The following is a 17,339-nucleotide window of genomic DNA, read 5'->3' as shown; positions in this document are numbered from 1 at the left end:
TGAGCGAGTATTGCTCGTAAGTTAATGAATATTTATAGTTGGATCAATATTCAAGAAGATGATCAAGTATTTCCCATTCGATGAGTTACTGAACATTGATAGTTAGATCAATATTCGAGTAGATGAGCAAGTATTGCTCATTTGATGAATTACTGGTAGTGTGACCAAATAACAATTAATTAAAATATTGGTAGCTGGACCGAATATTATATAATTAATTTAGATGTTGATTGCTGGATCAATCATAAAATTATTAGCGTTTGAACTACTCAGAATTGTGATTCAGCGAGTGTTTGTTCGAAACCCTAATTTTCGATCAATTGTTCGTCAATTGATGAATTGCTGAAAATAGACTATTGAGTAAAGGAGGGACCGACCACATAGGATGATGGACGACCATGTAGTACCCAAGTGATCGAGTGAGCATGCTCCAGGGTCCTTTGCTGACCGAGTGGTGAAAGAATGGTCAAATGCTAGTGTTGATCATTTATTAGGATAATACTCGAGCAAGCGTTAGGTAGTAAAAACTAATTGTGGAGAGGTGAGGGACCGACCAAGAGGAAATGGGACCGGCACTTCGTGGTCATGGGACCATTTTCCGGTCGTTTGAGCGAGTCCCAAGTTGGATGGAGAGAGTTTGGACCCAATATGAGCGATTGCTAGCAAATTAGGTCAAAATTGTTAATATATGTGGGACCGGATCCTTGCAATCCTTAGGGCCGGCCTTGGTCGGTCAAGGAAGCATGCCTGTGTCACCACGATGTCCATGTCCCAGTCCTGGGTGTTTTGGTATTTTCTGACGATCGTTCGAGCAATATTTTGGATTTTTAGAAGAGTTTGATCTTGACTGAAACTCTCAATTTTTGCTCGAATGAGCAAGAAGAACTTTTATCATGCGACAAATAATTTGAGAATATTAAAATAACGATATTTTAATTTTTGACATGGGAAGCTTAGTCGGTCGAGTGACCATTTGACTTTTTAGCTTTTCCGTGGTTTGAGCAATATTTGAGAAAATATTGAAATACTAGGGTTTTCGGTCAAACGATGGAGTTCCATGAGATGATGGAAATAATAATATGTGAAAATAAGGAATTGTGAGGTGTGAGACTTGCCAAGGCTAGGGCATGTCCGACCGGCTAGGTGGCCCGGTCCCGTGACACCTTTTCCCTATTTTGTTCGATGAAAGCATGGAAACCCAAAAGTTTCTCACAAATGAGGGATTTTTCTCAAGTGAGGGAAACCCTATGAGATGAGGGAAGGAAATAAAAATATTAGTAAAAATAAAATAAGGGAGGGCACCGGTAACGGCATGACCGGCCGGTGGGACCGGGCCCGGTCCCACCCTTTTCCTTATTTTATTAATTATTATATTATTTCCATGAGTCGCTCGTTCGTCCATACTTCGATCGTTCGTTCGTGTGTTTGGGTGCTCGTTTGTGCATTATTTGTAAGTACACTTGCACCATTTTCTCGGGACTTACTCGATGGTGGATCAGAAACCCGATTGTAGAGTACTTATTACTAATTCATGAAATTCAGTTGGGAATGATTCATGAAGCAGAGTAATAAAATGAGTTGAGCATCTATTACTAATCCATGAAATTCAGACGGGGAATTCAGAGAACGGAGTAATGAGATTAAGTGGTTATCTATTAATAATCCATGGGATCATCGTGGATCAACCATGGAACGGAGTAATAAGATTGAATAGATTATCTTCTAGGAATTCAGTTGGTGAATATCACGGTAGAATTAATCTATTGTAGAATCGAGATATGAGATAGTCGAAGCATCATACTCGTTCTGAAAGGTGCACAGTTAGGGATCAACGTGCAGCGTTGTTAACGTCCTGATGGCGTTTTTCCCTCTCAACAAACAATTATGTATGGATAGCTGCCTGAATCTATACACGGTCTATCTACATACGCAGGGAACAGCGAATGAGTTTCGCCGACGTCCTGAAGGCGTTTTTCCCTCTCAACAAAAAATTATGTATGGAGGACCGACCAATCGTTCTTCTATGTAGAGGCAAGTCTCTCTATGTAGTCAGGGAACAACGAGTGTTGTCGACGTCCTAAAGGCATTTTGCCCTCTCAACAAACAATTATGTATGGAGGACCGCCCAATATTTCTTCTACATAGAGAGGCACGATGAAATGCGTAGCATCGAGCGCTCAGCAAGTGGGAGGCCTTTCGAGAAACATATTCATCGTGGCTCTGAGAGGTACTCGATCAGAGATCGTGAAAACGGTTCATGGATCGTAAAAACACAAATCATCACATGAGTTCCTGAAGCCGTGTCAGAAACATGTAGTATCATGATTTAAAAATTTTATCCCTTGCTGAAAATCCACCATCAACAACCGTTCAATTGATTTCTCTTTTATTCAATTAGAGTCGCAGATTTCTATTTGTTTGAGTAAGTATTGAATCGATATATTGAGATATAACTCCTTGATATACTTTTTATTAAGATTGAGTCTGACTGTCTAGTTAATTCTCTTAAAAGTAAATTGGATTTAGTCCGTACAGATTGCTAAGCGAAATATTGAGTGTGGTTGTTAGACCCCCGCTTTTTCAATTGGTATAAGAGCAGGCAAACACGTTTAAGACCTCATAAGTCTGCGTTTGTAGCAATCTGAGTCTGTGGACAGAATTTCATCTCTGGCATTTACGCATACCAAAATGTCCTCCAAAGATTTTAATTATGCCAAATGCCTTGGGATTGCCTCAAAGGATTACTCCTTAGCTGATTCTTCTGAATCCCAAGGTAGTAAAGTCGTTATAACGTTCACTCAAATGTAACATTTGACACTATCTCAAAAGCTGAAATGGATCTCACCAGAATTTCAAAAAACTCTACTGAGTCTATTGATTTTCAAAATCATGCTCAGCTCATTGATGAATTTGAAAAGTTTCTTGGTCGAGAACGGGAACTCTATAATATCATTGAGTCCTTATCCAACAATATCGAAAAACTAATTCAAGAAACCACTCTACAGCGTGAAAAGATTGGTATTCTTGAGGATATTGTTAAGGAAGACTCAATTAAAAAAAAACGTTTGATCGAGACGCATTCATCTGATCTAAACATACTTCGTGTTGAAAAGGAGAAAATGGGTGTATCCCTTATTCTATCCCAAGAATAGTACAATTCCTTGAAAAAAGAGAACTCTGTTTTAATGAGAAATTCTTATGTACCAATCACTAAAGAATCACAGTACATGAAGAAATGTTCTCCGAAGGAAGTTCTTTCCAAGGAATGTTTCCATAACTTGCAATCTTCTAATAGGGCTATGAATTTAAAACAGGTCCCCTCCGTTGTTTCTCTTCCACGAACCAATTCTTTCTGTGGGAAAAAGAATCACTATGCTCTTCATTTCTTTGATATAAAGAAACAAGTCTCACATCTTCGTAAGTTGCTTGTCTCTATTGTTAATAGAGTAAGTCATCCGACAGCCTCTTCAGTGAATTTCATTCCTATATAAAACCAGAATTCTTATGAGGATGATCGCTCTTTTAGAAATCATCATAGGACGCAAGTTCCTATGTTTGGTATAAACTCTTGTGCCACTAATGAACATAGTTCCTGCACTTATAAGAATGTGTCTGGTAAGTCTAAGTCAAGAAGACCAAAACCTTTTTTCTCTTCTCCTATGGAACCTGTTTCTAGAGAACATAGACTTAGCCCTTAGAAAAACCCTTCTGATGGATATCTAAAAAGGTTTATGAAAAATTCTTATGGAATAAGTTATAATCGATGGAAATAAGGGAATACACATTTAAACGCTCAAAAAACTTGTACAACTCTGCTCCCATGATTCGTAATGAGATTATGTCTCATTCCTTTACCTAATTCTAGGTGATCTCATCCTTGAATATATCTTTAGAGATACAAGGATGATGATTGTGGGGTCTCAAGATTTGTTGTATGATTTTATGCGTTTTATTTTCTGAGTATTTTGATTTTTTTTTTCCATCTCTCAGGATCTATATTGGAGTAATTCCTTCTGAATTATTGAGATGTTTTAACAAACACTGTGTTTTCTCTTATTCGATATCTGTTTGTATTTATTTTCAAGTAACCGGTCCACGAACGTCCGTGGCCCTCCTATGAGTTCATAGGGTTTCCTTAATGAGAAGTCTCTTCTCTTATTCAACTACGTATATATGTTCTATATTATAGTAATCCATCCCTGAAAAAAATTAGATGGAGAACTCTGCAAAATCTCAAAAGATTGTGCATCTTGATATGGAGGAAGACATTGAAGGACGTGATTCGGTTCGAGAGCTGGTTCTGAAAAAGATGCTTGCAAGGAAAGAGCACAACTCCTGGATTGATGATTATTTCAAGGATTTAACTCGTTTTAAGGACGACTCAAAGGTCTAGTTTTTAAACCTTCAATTACAAATAAACCAACTTTTAGATGGTCAGGCCAGGATCCTTGCTAATCAAAATATTTTGATATGGAATCAAAAGAATCTCATCATGGACTGTGTCAAGGCTAGACAGCTTGCTCGTGTTGTTGATCATAAAGTTAGTAGTCTAACTCACGAACATGGAGTGTCTACTGTCAAGAGAGTAAAGGAAATCAGTGATACCTTCTATGATGGATTCATTGAAATGTATGAGGTTCTCAATGAACTTTGATTTTTTCTAGAAAACTTCTCGTGAGAATTTTATTCTTGTATTTTTTAGAAGGATTACTAGGGTTTGGAATAAGCCATTATTGTGATTACACATAGCTATGTCCATCGTTTTCATCTTCAATTTTTTTATATTTATTTATTTAAATTCTAAAGTTGTTTGGAAGATAATTTTTGCAGTATTAATCTTTATGGTTTTATATATTGCAATTTGTTATCGGATATGTGTGTTTGCGTCCGTGAACTATGATTGTCCCATACGTGATCAAAAGTTAAGTCTTTCGTATGTCGATATGCAAGTATTGATAAAGGATTGAATGAACTTTTGACAAAAACAAAATATAAGCTTATTATATGTCATTATGCAAGTATTTATGGAAGATAGGATGAGCTTTTGTTTGTGAAGATTATGTCTATTATATGTCATTGTGCAAATGGTGATGAGAAATAGAATGAATATTTGTTTATTCCACAATATTGATCTTCCCTAATCCATATTCTTATGTATATACTGTGCGGCTCCGTAAGTTCTCTTATGTTGAGCATTTCCGATTAAATTAATCATGGGTTCTCTTGTAGTTAATTTAATTGAGTTTTTGGATACAATTCCATATCCTTATGTGATTCGTTAATGTCCAAAGAAATCCTTCTCTTTCTTGTGAAAGTAAGGTCTCCTTTGTTGTTCTTTCTGGAATGACATTTTATGGAGGAGAGTTCTTAATTGAACTTGTGCTTAATTGCCAAATCTTTGTGGGGAGTGCAGATGTCGAATATTATATAGGATATCTTGTATCTTTATAAACTCCTTGATGAATGCATTTAGCTTCGGCTATATGATTGCATCTAAAAAAAGTTGATATGTACTTTCTTTTGGTCATGAAGTGTCTCTATGGAAATTTCATTAGGATCCCACTAGTTTTCGTACCTTTGCCAATTTTATTGACAAAAAGGGGGAGAATTAATGTATAGTTCACACTACAAATACATATGGTTTTCGGATCATTATGTAAGGGGGAGTGGTTTTCAGGTGAGATGAAGTATTGACTAGGGGGAGTGATACATATCATCATAGTATTATTGTCAAACTTGTGATGCAATCGAACTTTGATGCTGTGTAATAATACTATGACATTTTGTAACAATGATTGAGAGATTTTGTTTTCTATTGTTATGGTTACGGATCTTCAACAACGCTGATGTTGCATTTAATATCTTTGGAATCATTGAAGTACTTGGAAGTGACGAAGATTTCGAATAATGTTGAAGAACCAAGGAGATCATGCATGTGGAAGAGAAGCTGCAAAGTTTAGTTATTTTGTATTCCATATGTATTTATAGTTTTGTCACTAAAATTGACAAAGGGGGAGATTGTTAGAGCACTGCTCAGTCGAACTCGCAAGCGTTGTTATCTCAAGCTTGTTGTCAAGTTTAGTTGCCAAAACTATAAATCTTGATTTCTAGTCTACTCATAGCTAAGTCTCAGACTAGGATAGAAAGTGTAGTTGAGCTCTAGACTCCACGACGTTAATCATGCAAAGACGAAGAACTACTCAAGGAACTGGTGGAACTTCATCGAAAAAAAGGTATGTGGAGACTTGAACTTATCTATCACTCAAAAGTCTACTCTATCTCCTATATTGGGACAAAAGTCGTATTGCTATATAGACTATGATTATACACATGCGCTATTTCAAGCTGAGTTTATCTCGCTTATCAATTTATCTAGATATGTGTTAGTAAGCTTTGGCATTGGCCAAGTTCATCTTTACTAGTGAGGAAAGTCATATTTGTTTTAATTACTTGATAATCGCTTTGACGAAAAATAGTTTGTGAATAACAACTATATAACATCCTCTAAGAATGTTTCAATGGTTGAAATGAGAGTTTAGAATATATAACCAGGATTAGATATAAGCATTGTGTGATAATTCATACTTGTATAAGTCCAAAATCCTTGAATCAAGTGCGTAGTATCCTGCTGGGATCAGAGACGTAGGGAGAAAAACTGTACCTTGGATCAGTGTGACATTGATTGGGGTTCAACTACAGTCCAGTACGAAGTTAGTTTGTAGTAGGATAGTGTCTGTAGCGGCTTAATACAGTGTGTGTTCAATCTGGACTAGGTCTCGGGGTTTTTCTGTATTTGCAGTTTCCTCGTTAACAAAAATTCTGGTGTTTGTGTTATTTCTTTTCCGCATTATATTTTGTTATACAATTTAAATATCACAGGTTGTGCGTTGAATCGATCAATTGGAAAATCCAACCTTTGGTAGTTGATTGAAATTGATTGATCCTTGAACATTGGTCTTTGGTACCGTTCAAGTGATTTCTCTTGTATTCAATTAGACTCGCAGATTTCTATTTGCTTGAGTAAGTATTGAATCGAGAAATTGAGATATAACTCCTTCATATAATTTTTATTAAGATTGAGTCTGATTATCTAGTTGATTATCTTAAAAGTATATTGAAGTTAGTCCATACAGATTGCTAAGAGAAATATTGGGTGTGGTTGTTAGACCCCCGCTTTTTCACATTAACATAAATATCTTTAGTCTTTTCCATCATTTCCCACTTTAAGCTTGCCATCCTATTTTCTTATTTCTAATTGGGTTATTTTGTTTTTGGTACTCAAGTTTTGTCCAATTTTTGAGTTTGGTCTAACATTTGTCCAGCTTGGTGTTTGGTACCTAGAAAAAACGTTGACTCGGGTTGACTTGGTTAGAATTTGACTTCCGTCTAATAATTATTGTAAAAATTAAATTAATTCTAATTACTACTCTAATTTACTTGTTTACCCTTTCACTTTAGCAAAAACGTCTCCCCGACTCCCCAATTCATTTTCTACTTCACTTTTTTCGCCTCCAAAAGTTCCACAACTCTGCATAACCAGATATAGGATTAATTCACAACACAGATGGAATTATTCTCCCCTCTCTTATCTATATCTCTTCTACTGCCATCTCGGTTCTTTAGAATATACTCTATTTTATTTTCAGAGAAGAATTGGATTTAGTTAGCAGAATTTGCGTTGTCCTTAGTTAGGGTTTCGATGTTTTGAGAAATTGAGGTTTTGGATGAAAAATTAAATTAGGGTTTCGATTCATCTTTGGGTATCAGTTCTGGATCATGACGGAATCGTTCCAATCGGGGTTTCAAGTAAGGGTTTCAATTAGAAATTTTGATTAAATAATAAGAAATCAGAAATGTTGTTGCATGGATATAGATGTCGTTGTTGAATAATTTGATGGAATTGAATACTTCTCGGTTAGAACTTGAATACCCAACTTGAACGATTTTGTAAAAGTGTGTTTGAGTTAATATGAAATCGGCAAGGATCGAAAGTGGATGGACTAAATGAAGTTTTAGGACTAGATATGGATTTGACTAAAGTTGTTGTTGTTGAAGATATTGAAATCAAGGAAAGAAGATAACAGGTCTTGTGGTCGCTGGATTTGGAAGACGAAGTTACTTGAAGAGAATGGGGTTTTGCAGCTATTGCAGAAGGTTGGGTGCGGAGCTGCGGAGGAAGAAGAGTTAGGTTTTAGGTTAATTGGTATCTTACATCCAAGCCATAGATTAAATGTTTTTCTTTTCATCCCCTGGATCTTAGACCCACTTCAGGGGTACACTTGTAAATTTAGTATTTTACTATATTTTTATTTTATAAAATTAATTAAAGTATGGTTATAAACAGTCAACTCCGGTCAACGTCATTTCCAAGTACCAAACACCAAGCTGGACAAATGTTAGACCAAACTCAAAACCTGGACAAAATCTGAGTACCAAAAACAAAATAACCCATTCTAATTACATGAATAGATTTGCTTGTTTCTAACAGTTTCAGTCTCAGTCTCACTTTATCAAGGAAAAAGAATATGTCATCGGCTAGGCCACAAAATTGCTATATTAATGATAAAAAATACTCGCCAAACAATAAAAACTTACTAAACTGTAAAATTAAAAGGGAAAATTCCAGTTTTATATAGGCTACATCAAAAAACCGATTGAATTGTAAAATTATAAGTGAAAATTCCACTTTTATATGTTCAGATATGTAAGTAATGAAGCTGAGTATGTTCCATAATAAGTACTGATCTGATTTCCAATATATGCAGTAATCTTATAGTACCCGCAGAATAGACCTCCCTTTACCAATTCTGAATTCATTCCTTAGTTTCTCCAGGGTGATTTTTTTTCCCTGTTTTGAGCCTTTGATATTACTGACTGCAGTTGTTAGAGCGACTGCAATGGTACGACTAAACTCAAAGATCAAAGACCAAAAAAAAAGACTAAATATGAGTTTAATCTGTATTGTGACGTTATGGGGAGAAGACCAAATTTGGTCGCGCGTAAAACAATTTTACGCATGAAGACGGGCGGAAGTATTAGTTACGTTTCATTTCTGCGCGGAATTATAAATTACGTTTCAAACGGGCGTAAATATAAATCACGTCTGTTATCGAGCGTAAATATAAATTACGTTTCGTATGGGGCGGAATCTTAAATTCCGCCCGATGATCAGACGGATTCCAAATGACCGCTCGAAGAAACGTAAAAATAAATTCCGCCCGAGTTAAACACGGTCACACAGCACGTGTGAGATCAGACGGGCGAACATCTGGTGTCCGCGTGATGAATTGTACGGACGGACATCTGCTGCCCGCGTGATGAATTTGTCAGGCGTAAAATATTTTTACGCCTGACACGGGCGTATCCAAAATTTCCGCCCATACGAACAAGTTTGGTAAAATCACTCTAAGGCAAAGATTTCTGTTTTGGAAAGAGTATTCCATTTGAATCTTCTTTATCTCCGACTGAATCAATAAACATCAACCAATTTCTTCATGAATTTTCCTTTCCGGTCTTCTTTGCCGCTCAAGAACACCTACAATTTCTCCAATCTCCAACTTTCTGTTTCTCAGCTGATGCTAAAATCAAATCCATCTCAAACCCCATTTGAATCTTCTCTATCTCCGACTAAATCAATAAACAGCAACCAATTTCTTCATGAATCTTCCTTTCCGGTCTTCTCTGCTACTCAAGACTACCTCCAATTTCTTCAATTTTTTGTTTCTCAGCTGATGCTAAAATCAAATCCACCACAAACCCCATCTGAATCTTCTCTATCTCCGACTGAATCAGTCAAAAGTAATGAATTTCTTCGTGAATCTTCCTTTCCGGTCTTCTCTGCTACTCAAGACTACCTCCAATTTCTTCAATTTTTTGTTTCTCAGCTGATGCTAAAATCAAATCCATCACAAACCCCATCTGAATCTTCTCTATCTCCGACTGAATCAGTCAAAAGTAACGAATTTCTTCGTGAACCTTCCTTTCCGGTCTTCTCTGCTACTCAAGACTACCTCCAATTTCTTCAATTTTTTGTTTCTCAGCTGATGCTAAAATCAAATCCACCACAAACCCCATCTGAATCTTCTCTATCTCCGACTGAATCAGTCAAAAGTAACGAATTTCTTCGTGAACCTTCCTTTCCGGTCTGCAGATTATATCAAAACCCTAATTTATAATTTTTCTGATCTTGTAGCTTGATGTTACTTCGAATCCAACTCCACCCATAAATCTCAAACAATCGAACCCATTCAAACCTCAATTGGTTTCTCTGCTCTCGGCTTTTCCTCTCTCAATCTCTCGGCCTTTCCTCTACTTCCAGCGCCACTAGTGGAGTTGGTAGTTTTGTTGTTCTCAGTTTTTACTTTACGTTCACGTTTTTGTAAGTAAGAATACTTGGACATCATACCAAACCGTGGTTGTTTTCATCGTCTGTGAAACCGTGTTTTCATCAATTTCAGGGTCATATAGAAGTTGAGTAATTCAACCTGTTACCTTGGTTTCAGATTGTGATCATCGGCCTAGAATAGAATTGCATTTCAATCACACGAACAGGAAAAGAAAAAACTTGTTCATTAGACGGCTCTGGGAAAACATTTCATGTTTCATAATTTTTCTGATAAGGCGTAAAAAAAAGTCCGTTTGAGAGGGGCGGAATTTTGGTGTCCTCCCCAGAGAGGCGGAATTTTGGTGTCCGCCCCAGAGAGGCGGAATTTTGGTGTCCGCCTGGCAACGCGCGGAATTCTTCTGTCCGTCTCATCAGGCGTAAATTTATGTTACGCCCGCAACAAACGTAAATTTAAATTCCGCCCCACCAACATACGTAAATTTGGTTTACGCCCGTTAACAAGCGTAATTTAAATTTACGCCCAGCATCAAGCGTACTTTAAATTTACGCCCGACTATATTAGAATTTGGGATTTGGTCGCGACCATATTTGGTCTGGAATTTGATCTTTGGTCCAAATTTGATCTTTACTCCGTCCCACTGTGTTACGATCTCATCCCATATATTTGGTTATACTCGCCCACTGTGGATGCTCTTATGACATGGGATTGGAGAGTAGTTTTAGTTGGGTTATGGGACCACTAATATCAATGACGCAACTTCACAAAATCTAGAAATGTGTCAAATTCAAGGTAATTTTGATATTTGCTAGCCTAGACTCACAACCAAAACCAATACTATAAGAGTTTTTGAGTACATAAAATTAATGGATTCAAGGAATTCAGTAAAGTTATTAAATCTTAAGCTATAGTATTTATTCAAACACCTTTTCAGTTCATAACAAAAATAACATAAAATTAGACTTACCAATTGTGCGTTCACCATTCTGCTTCAACTTCTCGAAACAATCCACGCTTCAAGAACCCGAAGTACGAGACCGAGCAAAATTAAGCAGTCATGATGCTACTACAACCATTACTTCAAAACCATTTTTCCAATCATTACATCTAGGAATATCTGGACGTACCAACCAATTGATGCCAAAGTAAAACATAGTGAGATTAAATAGAAGAATTAAGAACAAAAGATAAGCTAAAAATTAAAGAGAAAAACCTATAATTCGTGTTTGCTAACCGAGTTTTCATCTTCTTCTTATCCTTGTTCTTCACATCTCTAATCTTCACATAAAATCATACACATGTTTTTGTTTTTCTTCTCGGTAAGAATTTCCGCTATTAAGATAACTCAGCCAAGGAGTTGAAAAAGAAACCATCTCTCCTTCGTATCCCCATCCAAAAAGAAAAGGAAAAAAACAAACAAATCATTACATCCGTAAACAACCAAAGGTCGACAACTAACCCTTGCACTAATAGTTTAACATCATTTTTGACATCTCTAAATTTGCAGCTCAAGTTTACTTTTCATGGGCTTAGTCGGTTGGATGTCTGAGTTTTTCTGTTTTAACATGAATTAATATTCGTAAGTCTTCAATATGGTTGCCTTTAATGAATATATTAGTTGATTTGGTGCCTAAAATGCAGAGTAGACACTAAGTTAAGACTGTTAATGCAAGTACCTGGAAACAGCTGATGATTTTAAATTGCATACGTAATCAACATATAGCATCGATAACACATGACATGTAACATGAACTCTATTCTTGTCTACTGATTTTAGGCATCTCATTTAAAGATTTTATGCTCTAACCAATACTTTTTTACCTGATTAGATACAACTACACCGAGTTTCAATAAGTGTTTAAAATAGGAGTATGTCTCTAAGTACGACAGTCTTGTTGTTCCTTTTGCACAACAAAAACCAAATTCAGGATTTGATTTACCTTGATCAACTCTTTCTTCTTGCCATAATATTTCCCTGTATTTGGAACCAATAGCAGTTTGAGGTCCAAAATCATATTTATCAAATTCATTCCCGGTCACAAATACAAAGAACGCTACAATGATTAATGATATACAAAGAATAATATAATCATTAATGATAAGAGTTTCAAAAATGGAATTTTATTACTTGTATAGGGTACTCTTTATTTTGTATAAGGGTTTCAAAAATAGGATTTAATCTTTGGATTACCTGATTTTGTATGTTCAATAATATCACATTAGTCTAAAGTCTTCTCTTGCTTTTGCTAAACAACATAAGTACCCGTCTCAATGATACTTTGGAACTCCATGATTATCTCTGATTGCAACTTCAACACCTGTGAAAGGAGTGAAATACAACCTTTTGTCGCATAAGACAGGCCTGTCACCACTGATATACGTGGTCATCCTCAAGTTCTTAATTAGGATCATATTATGATTTGCTGGCCTCTTTTTGCGCATGGTGGTGTATTCAGCCTTGACAACTGCAAGGACCGATTTCCCTACTGATTAAACAGATGAACCATCTATGAATGCTAAAAGAATAATATAGCAATCAGAAGAGCTGAATATGTATGTAATAGAAATCAGAATAACTGTATTAGTATGTTGTAAGTGGTAACTAATATGTTTAGATCATCTGATCCGCAAGAATCCATTAAACATTAAGTTGAAAATGATGATAGTCAATAGAACCCAAAGACGTAGATAAGATATAGTTCATACATATGTTCACAATCTAGAAATTTGGTGCTTACATCTTTTTTAACAACTTATGATGATTTTTGTAAGTTGGGCATCGAATATGAAACACCATTTCAAAAAACTAAAATCTGAATTTGGCGACCCCTATAATTCAGCTGGAGATTAAAACTAATTCATCGTTACTGAAGTTGGTTCCGTCTGCGGCAGTTCTCAATTAAGAGCAAGCACACACCCCAAAAATCACCCTTCAAGCAGCATTCTGTCAAATCTAGGACACTATAATCACATAACAAAATCACATCACAAACATATAATGTAAAATCTTGGGGTTTAATATTTATTCCACTGATACAAAACCTAGTCAATCTTATGATATACCCAAAAAATTGATGTTATGTAACAAACCATAAATTGGATGTCATCATTTTTCCATAAAATAATAAAACCAACAGATGTGAATTTCATCTTTGGTGGCTTCTGTCTATATTTTTTTATAGAATAATTGTTATAAAATATTCACATCAACATGCAATTGCTTCAAAAGTTGTAAATTTTCCATATTATTTTTTATACTAAATTAGGGAATACAAAGGCAATGAACGACATGTTAGGAATCTTCTTCGCCAAGATAAATAGACTACGGTCTAAATTATTGCCAATTTTTTTAAAGTACACTAGATTTATTGCCTGTGCTACGTACTGGGCGGACCCGAAAACTATCACTATCATTTTTTTTTAACTTTTAACCATATTTTTGATTTGGTATGGCCTATATTTTGATCTGGTGTGGCTCCGCTTCGCCTCGCCCCTGTCCCGATACATTTTTCATTTGGTGTGGCTTGGCTTCGCCTTATCCCTGTCCCCATGCATTTTTGATTTGGTGTCGCGCGGCTTCGCCTCGCCCCTGTTCCCATGCATTTTTGATTTGGTGTCGCGCGGCTTCGCCTCGTCTCATTGCGATGCATTTTTGATTTGGTGTGGCTCGGCTTCGCCCCGCCCCGCCCCGCCCCATAAGATTTTTGATTTGGCGTGGGTTGGGGAAGATCTATCCTAAATGCCATTCATGGAAGCTAAAAACCCGCGAAAAAAATTGTGCATATCACTTTCCTTAGCAATACTTGGAAATCAGTAAACAGAAAGTAATAAAATTTTATGAATACTGGTTAGTATAGTGCCAAGATATCTAAAATTGTATAAAAGAAGATTCGAATTTCATTCCCATCTGACTCTAGGTGACAAAAACCATTAAACTTTAGAATAGATAAAGTTTGTGCCTGCCAAGATAACATCCATGCCTGCGTATTCTTCTGAGTGACAATAGTCGACAGAACTTGTACATGGGGAATCTTCATCTCTTAGAAGATGGAGGAATATCAAAATCCACATCTATTAGAACTTCTTTTTCTCTATAATGTAATTCGTCGTTACCATCACTGTAAATTAAGAAAATCGACTATGAGATTATGATGAAAATCAAATAAGAAACAAATGGGGAAAAAAAATAACCTTCCTGCAATGGCACCTAGCGCCACAGGTAAGAACATCGGAGAAAAAAACTTGAGGTACACACAATTAACTAAAAACAAATTGATCATGAACTCTATTTGCATCGAGAAACTATAAAGGCTCTCTCTAATACATTGTCTCCTTCATAATTCCAAGAGCCATTACTTACACTTCATAATCGGTGTACACCTCGTCCGATAAACTAAAAACTAAAAAGGATGCATATATATGTTATTTAGTAAAGGGTAGACTTGCAGTAAGAAAAAAAAATAACTCAAAAGTTGAACCATCACTAGGATAGCTTTAACTTACCTATCATAGCACAACAAATTCTTTAAGCTATGAGAAATACTCTGAACACTTTCTAAACTACTAATATATGCTGGAAAGCTGAAATCCAGAAAGCTCCAAATACTTTCCAATATAATATAAAAAAGTGATGTTTAGCCTTATTAAAATGATGGTGCAGCTAAGAGTTCAAGAGAGTACGGGGGAATCAACATACCAAATTAGACGCACGGGAAAGTTCACCTGCTTCTTCATGATGTACCCGTTTTCTTACAAAAGTACTTGTATGTGCCATATGCGAAAGCATTCCCCCTCTCACAACCTACAACATTTGAAACCGTACATCATTTGAAATTCTCAACGGCTAATATTCAGATGTGAGATAAATTTTTAAAATGAAAAATTTGAGATATTGATTGAAGATTACGTACATTCTGCAAGTACTTTTGAAAGTTGAAGTTATTGGTAATAGACCTAAGTATATACATAGAGAAGGTGTATACATGGAGAAGGTGTGTGCATTAAGATCAAAACGGAAACGTTGTTGTGTGGTTGCTAAACTGACCTGCTAATGCAGAAATGTGCGTGGATCCGCATAATTCCGATTCTCTTGACCCAGATCCTGCAAAAGTACATAAACTTAAGTATATGTAGACATTATTAGTTACCTATAATCAGCCGAAGTGGCATCCAGGATTTCAAACTGGCAGCTAAGCCATAACTCCAAATTCATTTTTGTTACATTTTCACAATGAGCAGGATATTTAGAGAAATTAATAATGTGTCAGGGAAGACTTTCATAGACCTCACTGTTGCATACAACACAAACCTGCAACGCATAATTTTGTAGATGAACCAAGGAGAATAAAAATTAAGTTTGAACAAAAATATAAGGCCATAAGGGCTGCTAGGTTCAAAGTTTATGAGTGCAGTTTGCACCCTTAAATTCTGATTAAGTTTTAAACTCACCATGTAACCCCAAACCAAAAAAAGCATAAAAGATAAAAATGAGCAGTTCATTACCTTTTTGAATTGATGCAATGTAATTATACATTTCCAATGGTATGTGTGGTCGCATGAAAGCCTCATTACTTGTTGTTCTTCTTCGTACCTAGTTTGGCAGATTACACACCTATCAGGTCCATGTTTATAGTTAGAAAAAAACAACAAAATTTACACAGGCAATTGTCTGGGTTTCATTATCCGTCCAGAATAGATATTGTCGATTATAAATGTTGGACTGAAGAATTACAATTTTGATAAATAGAAATTAGTCGAATTTTAGTCAACTGCATCAGAAAGGTTGTTATCCCGATGCTCTGCGCAATGACCTCAATCGTTTCCATAGGAACAATTAATGCTCATCTATGTAAAAGCATTGGCAGCTTACTGTGTCATAGAAGAAGTTTGTAGTATTGGGAGAGATACCAACCTGTCCATAACGAAACAGTGCTCCTTTAATTCGAATCTCCAATTTCCAACTTACATGCCTAAATATAGGACACACACAATTGGATTAGAGTTAACAGTAATAATCTTAAATTCTAAGAAAAACAACAAACTCCTACATTAAGAATTACAGTACTAAATAAATCCTTCCTTGAGAAGTTCAGTTTCATGATTAATATACATTATATGCAAAAACATCACTATACTCTCTAAAGAGAATATTAGAAACAGGAGGGAGTAAAACAGGAAAACATATAAGAGCATCTCTAACAGAAGAACGCTCTTCCACAATAGTATCTCCAAGAGAGGCCTCTTTCCAGAGAGTATCTTTTTAACGTAGATAGACTCTAGTGAAGTTTAAATTAGAGTGCTGAATTCGGGTGACGATTAACAGGCTGTAATGATTACCAAGTTATAACTATTATGCATTTTCCAATTAAGTTTGGATGCCTATGATTGAACATTTATTTATTACTATGCGTTGCACAAATTAACAAAAAAATCAACTACTAACCGATGGGAGTATTATTTGCACATATTTCAGTTGATAGTGTAGCTGCCAAACCCTGCACCTCTGGTTGGTCATGCTGCATAACCGTTCGAAGTTATGTTAAATCCCTATACAACCTACACTTGTTCTTCTATTAACAAACCATATAATCAGTATCAATGAGAACACTTGCAAAGGTGAGAAAGAAAGTGAAATCACACAAAAAATTTCCGAATGCATAGTTTCATTTTTTTTTATGCTACACAAAAACCACAATTCATACATTTTTTTTGTCCTTTTAGAACTAAAGAACATCAAACTTTACCTAAATATGTGGCAAGTAAAATCTCGTACCACAATAAGCGTTGCTATATAGGAAAATGTTTTGTGTTTTAACTTATTATTTGGTGTGAGGCAGTACGATCTTGCATATTGCTTCCTTTTCCTAACCAAAAATATCAAAGGACCTAATTGGCCGACTGACCGAGGGCTCGTAGGAAGGAAGTCCTATCTATGACCACTTTTTTGTCGAATGAAACCCAACAAAAATTTTCAGTTTGATAAAATAACGGTCCGCG

Source organism: Papaver somniferum, chromosome 2, assembly GCF_003573695.1.
Source record: "Papaver somniferum cultivar HN1 chromosome 2, ASM357369v1, whole genome shotgun sequence".
NCBI lineage: Eukaryota > Viridiplantae > Streptophyta > Magnoliopsida > Ranunculales > Papaveraceae > Papaver > Papaver somniferum.
Note: the sequence above shows the minus strand (reverse complement) of the source record.